This window comes from Haliotis rufescens, unplaced genomic scaffold (assembly GCF_023055435.1).
Source record: "Haliotis rufescens isolate VD_foot unplaced genomic scaffold, xgHalRufe1.0.p SCAF_29, whole genome shotgun sequence".
In the NCBI taxonomy this organism is placed as follows: Eukaryota; Metazoa; Mollusca; class Gastropoda; order Lepetellida; family Haliotidae; genus Haliotis; species Haliotis rufescens.
Window position 1 is genome coordinate 6,530,927 of NW_025963990.1, and position 6,592 is coordinate 6,537,518.

Below are 6,592 nucleotides of genomic sequence, written 5' to 3' on the forward strand. Positions count from 1 at the left end.
CGCTCATAAACACACCCAAACATTTGTTCCTGTCAACCGGAACCTTTCACGACATGGTCGGAACAATTTTATGTAATCTTGATATTTTTTCCGGGTCGGAACTTAATTAAAGCAGAACAAAGGCATGCTTACACAATGACCAGCACAATGAGTGAATTAACAGTTCACGCATTTATCAATACCGCACAATGAACTTTTCAGGAGTATGAGGACGGGTGTTATCTGTGGCTAACATCTGAGAAAAAACTGTTTGTGCTGTCATATGTCAACCATGTGATGATCAACTGCGTGTAGACAAAGGGAATATACTAGTTACATCGTCAACTGTCGTTATTGGGTCCCGATGACTTTCTGGTATAACCAAGACGATAAAGCACAAATATTCAATAAACATAGGTGATAATATATATTATGATGGCGTCACATCTACAAAGACCATTCAGCGGAAAACATTGTATCTCTATTGGTCCTGTAGACGATCAAACACTTTGTATCTTCTCAACATGAACCCTCATTGTCTATGTAATGGTGGTGGTGACAGGGTTAGTTTGAAAGGGCAATGTGGGTCAACAGAAGGCCTGTTTGCACGCAACAAACTGATTTAACTGTAAATAAAGAATATCCACAATAACCCTGCATTCGTAACTGGACATATGATGCCACCTATTGTGTGTCTGAACATTTGCCTATAAGTGTGTATTTTAAAGAAGTGGAAGCACTGGTGCAATGCCAGAGGGTACATGTTTACGCTTTGTGAGTATTTCCGCAATGTTTCTACGTACTGTCTGACAGTATTGATACATCGTTTGCTTTCAACGTAACAGATAGAGTGAAATCAATGGAAAATGGTTGCACTAAATTTACCACAGACATGTTTCATAGCCTCTCTAAAAAACATTTTACAACAGAAGATAACTGGGCGGTCGGGTAGCCTAGTGGTTAAAGCGTTCGCTCGTCATGCCGAAGACCCGGGTTCGATTCCCGACATGGGTACAATGTTTGAAGCCCATTACTGGCTTCCCCCGCCGTGACATTGCTGGAATATTGCTAAAAGCGGCGTAAAACCTCACTCAGTCACTAAGTCACTCACTCACTCACTCACTCACTCACTCACTCACTCACTCACAGGATAATTTGTCTACCGATAAATCATTGAAATTTTAACGTATCCCGGCTCTGATAATTTAAATATTAGCAACCTTAAACATTTTATCAATTGACTATATATAATGACATCGTCAATTTTGAAAATATACTATCTTCTTATGGATTAAATAGGTCATGGTAACAGTAGGTCTGACCCCAACAATTATCGGTTATAACATCTGTACTTGAGCTGTAGATATTATGGTTATTTGAACGCCTCCTGCTTACAAGAAGAGAAAATTGAGTACAAAGTATAAGTTTCTTGTCCCTTATCAACTTCAGTTTGAATTTCCTAAAAACGTCTAGTTTTAGAATATTTGAAAATATTGCCTGTTTTACAGGGGGAAATTGTGGTTCACTCTGCATTTTGTGACAACGCTGAAGCGTTTGAGAGAGTATCACTTCATGGTCTATTTTTAACCTGCATGACAACTGTCTCTCTGGTAAATATAAAATATCAACGACACAATTACTATTCGAAACAGACTTCATAGGGCGTAGAGGGCAAAACAGTTGTGACAATTATATAAATAGTTCACTGAAAATCATTGATGACACCAGGTGTTCGTGAAAAGGGTAAGCACCTAATGCAGAAATCTTGCATGAAATCTGAATATGTAATATTTGCAAGTTACATCTCAGAATTATCTCCCATTTATCAAGGTGTTGGACGTGAACGCGTGTTATCTGTTTGGCGTTTACAGTGTTTATAATTGTTTAACTTGTGTGCTTGATTGTTCTGGCTACTGGCTGCGCCTACCATGGGGCCACTGTCCCAGTCAGTAACTTTCAGTCAGCATTGCAAAGACTGTTAGATATTGCTCATGACCATGTATGTTCACGGTATACTTGTACTTGTCCGTAATGTAAATAAAAGTGATTGCATCTTACTAGTATTAGCAGTCCATCACAAAGTGGAGTTTCCAAGTTACGCTAAGATAGACAGTAGTTACATATCATCAAACAGTTTTCAAAATGTACATACACAAAGAGAGACATCTTGACATGTGCCTTATGTGAGTAGGTGCATGGAACACTGTTTCGATCAAATTTTATTTTAAACGATTATTCATTGGCCGATATGAACATAACTGATGTGTATGATACTGTGAAAAGATGTTGGAAATCCCCTTGTTTTAACATGCAGTGACTTGTAAACAAGTATGATATTTGTACTGATCTAGACGATTTTGTAATCTGCAAATGTATTGGTCTCACCTTGTCAAAGACCAGATACGAAATCTATATGTTCCTCAAAGACAAGTACTTGAAAGGATATATCTAGATATGTCTGTATGAGATCTTCATGACATAAGAGATTATGGCAGCATTCTCAAATCCATCTCATGTATGTTATAAATAGGTTTATATGTATGTATGTTATATGATAAAAACTTCAGGATGTCACTATGGATCCATGACGTTATAAAACACATTGGTATGTCACATGATGTAAATATACACATGCCCACATGTTTGCATGGTTGTAGGTTCTATTTAGGTGCATGCCTGCTTCCCTGTGTAGTCTCTTACATTTGTATAAATTATATTTTGTCAGATTCATTCCATAAATGATGTTCGCATATTTACGCGTAGCTATAGAATTTGGATTTATGACCAGAGTAAAAAGTGACTATGGGTTTATCTTCTGTGGTTACCGGGCTTTGTGTGGAAGACAGGTGTGTTTATGTTACTGATGTCACACACTCGGCCTTGTGTGACAGGCTTGTGTGTGTATGTTACTGATGTCACACACTGGGCTTTGTGTGACGGACAGGTGTGTGTATGTTACTGATGTCACATACTGGGCCTTGTGTGACAGACAGTTGTGGGTATGTTACTGATGTCACACACTGGGCCTTGTGTGACAGACAGGTGTGGGTATGTTACTGATGTCACACACTCGGCCTTGTGTGACAGGCATGTGTGTGTATGTTACTGACGTCACACACTGGGCTTTGTGTGACGGACAGGTGTGTGTATGTTACTGATGTCACATACTGGGCCTTGTGTGACAGACAGTTGTGGGTATGTTACTGATGTCACACACTGGGCCTTGTGTGACAGACAGGTGTGGGTATGTTACTGATGTCACACACTGGGCCTTGTGTAACAGACAGGTGTGGGTATATTACTGATGTCACACACTCGGCCTTGTGTGACAGGCAGGTGTGGGTATGTTGCTGATGTCACACACTGGGCCTTGTGTGACATACGGGTGTGTGTATGTTACTGATGTCACACACTGGGCTTTGTGTGACAGACAGGTGTGGGTATGTTACTGATGTCACACACTCGGCCTTGTGTGACATACGGGTGTGTGTATGTTACTGATGTCACATACTGGGCTTTGTGTGGAAGACAGGTGTGTTTATGTTACTGATGTCACACACTCGGCCTTGTGTGACAGGCATGTGTGTGTATGTTACTGACGTCACACACTGGGCTTTGTGTGACGGACAGGTGTGTGTATGTTACGGATGTCACATACTGGGCCTTGTGTGACAGACAGTTGTGGGTATGTTACTGATGTCACACACTGGGCCTTGTGTGACAGACAGGTGTGGGTATGTTACTGATGTCACACACTCGGCCTTGTGTGACAGGCATGTGTGTGTATGTTACTGACGTCACACACTGGGCTTTGTGTGACGGACAGGTGTGTGTATGTTACTGATGTCACACACTGGGCCTTGTGTGACAGACAGTTGTGGGTATGTTACTGATGTCACACACTGGGCCTTGTGTGACAGACAGGTGTGGGTATGTTGCTGATGTCACACACTCGGCCTTGTGTGACAGGCAGGTGTGGGTATGTTACTGATGTCACACACTGGGCCTTGTGTGACATGCAGGTGTGTGTATGTTACTGATGTCACACACTGGGCCTTGTGTGACAGACAGGTGTGGGTATGTTACTGATGTCACACACTCGGCCTTGTGTGACAGACATGTGTGTGCTGGATACTGACGTCACACACTGGGCCTTGTGTGACAGACAGGTATGTGTTGATTACTAATGTCACACACTGGGCTTTGTCTGACAGGCATGTGTGTGTTGGTTACTGACGTCACACACTGAGCCTTGTGTGACAGACAGGTATGTGTTGATTACTAATGTCACACACTGGGCTTTGTCTGACAGGCATGTGTGTGTTGGTTACTGACGTCACACACTGAGCCTTGTGTGACAGACAGGTATGTGTTGATTACTAATGTCACACACTGGGCTTTGTGTGACAGACAGGTGTACGTTGGTTACTAACGCCACACTCTGGGCTTCATGTGATAGACAGATATGTGTTAGTTATTGATGTCACACTGGGATTTGTGTGATAGACAGGTGTGTGTTGGTTATTGATGTCACACTGGGATTTGCGTGATAGACAGGTGTGTGTTGGTTATTGATGTCACACTGGGATTTGTGTGATAGTCAGGTGTGTGTTGGTTATTGATGTCACACTGGGATTTGTGTGATAGACAGGTGTGTGTTGGTTATTGATGTCACGCTGGGATTGGTGTGATAGACAGGTGTGTGTTGGTTATTGATGTCACACTCTGACTTTCAATACAGATAGGTGTGTTTTGGTTACTGATGGTGGAGTAAATTAGCTAATACATTTACACACTCATTAGGGTCAATATTTGTTCTATACACATGTAGATGTACCAAGGTATGTCATTTTCACTGTAAATACTGTAGTCGAACAACCAAAACAAAACACATATTTCACTGAAACAATGTTTGAAGTATAAGGAACTGATTGTTTAACATTTGTAAATGTATCATGAAGTTTATGAAGGTAGAATGTACCCTGTTGTATGCAGCAAAACATAAATGTATTTTCATGTGTGTGTTTTTTTCCTGTTTTTCTATAACATGTGACCAACGATTGGAAACAAATTAAATAACACTGAAAACAAATGCAATAATGTGTATATGATCCTAGAATTTGCGTGACAGGGAATTTCTCTCAGGATTCTGATCAGATTTATTGATATGGCTTTCATGGAAGCAGTCGAAAATGCCATTTTTAACATATCTGAATTTTATGAGATTGGGCGTAATTTGTTATGTTACATTTGTAACATACTTGGCAAAATACTTTGTTTGTATTAGTATTAGTTTTTTAATATGTAAGTTTATCCCTCTACCCAGACAAGTATCAACTCACAACTGGAGTTCATACATGAATATATGGTTAGATAACCATTGTGTAGAAACTTATGTTTTTTTTGCTTTTGCTTGCTTGTATTTGAATTCGGAATTTTGTAAATATATACAGTATTAGAAATAATCCAGACTCATTCAGGTTGTCTAGAGAGCGGCAATTGTTTTCTTAGGCTCAACCACGTGATACATCCTGTACATCCAACAGGTTAGTTTCCACAGTGTTAAACATTTTCCCCATTCTCAGATCTGTGTGACAAAGCAAACAGGCCTAAGTTCCTATTTAACCACCCCAATAAGAGGGAATGATATAATTACACCAGTGCTTATGACTTCCTGATTAAGGTAGCTGGAGACATGGCTGTTTCATCTTTTTAGTTGTACTGTAGTGCTGTTTTCACTAAATGGAAGTGATGTAATTACACCAGTGCTTATGACTTTCTTATTAAAGTAGCTAGAGGCATGTATGTTTCAATTTTCTAGTTGCACTGTATTCTTGTTTTCCCCAAGGGAAGTGATGTAATTATACCAGATCTTATAACTTTCTTATTAAGGTTGCTATATACATGGATGATTCATCTTTTTAGTTGCACTGGATTGTTTGTTCCCCCAAATAGAAATGATGTAATTACACCAGTGCTTATGACTTTCTTATCAAGGTAGCTAGAGACATGGATGTTTCATCTTTTTAGTTGCACTGGATTGTTTGTTCCCCAAAATAGAAATGATGTAATTAAACCAGATCTTATAACTTTCTTATTAAAGTAGCCAGAGGCATGTATGTTTCATTTTTTTAGTTGCACTGGATGGTTGTATTTCCCCAAATGGAAATGATGTAGTTAAACCAGTACTTATGACTTTCTTATTAAGGTAGCTGGAGACCTTGAGTTGTCATTTTCCTAGTTGCACTTTATTGTTGTTGTCTTAACCAACTAGAAATGATGTAATTAAAACGGAGGTCCTTTCACCTTTGTTATTAAGGACGCTGTTGCCAAGTTATACTACTTTAAGTATGTATTTTGTTCTAAATCCAGAAGAGATCTCATTAAACCAGACGCTTACCAAATGTTATTCGGACAGTTGGAGGCTGAGGACCAAGTTGTACTGAATAAGACATGCTGGACCAAGCATTTCTAAAGCTATGTATCAATGGGAACCTTCTGCTACCCCCCATTGTCACTTATCCACTGTATTATATCTCCATTCTATAATGATGTATACCCTGCACCAATTTGCTGATAAAAGATCGCCCTGAGACCAATGTGAATGGCACAC

General features: G+C 39.7%; 1 long non-coding RNA gene across 1 annotated transcript; it reads left to right on the top strand.

The window, feature by feature from the left end:
• Positions 1-2,812: 2,812 nt before the first annotated feature.
• LOC125384227 lies at positions 2,813-5,821 on the top strand. The gene is made up of 2 exons (XR_007223070.1): positions 2,813-4,630; positions 4,678-5,821. It is a non-coding gene; the product is annotated as an uncharacterized LOC125384227 (long non-coding RNA).
• Positions 5,822-6,592: the final 771 nt, after the last annotated feature.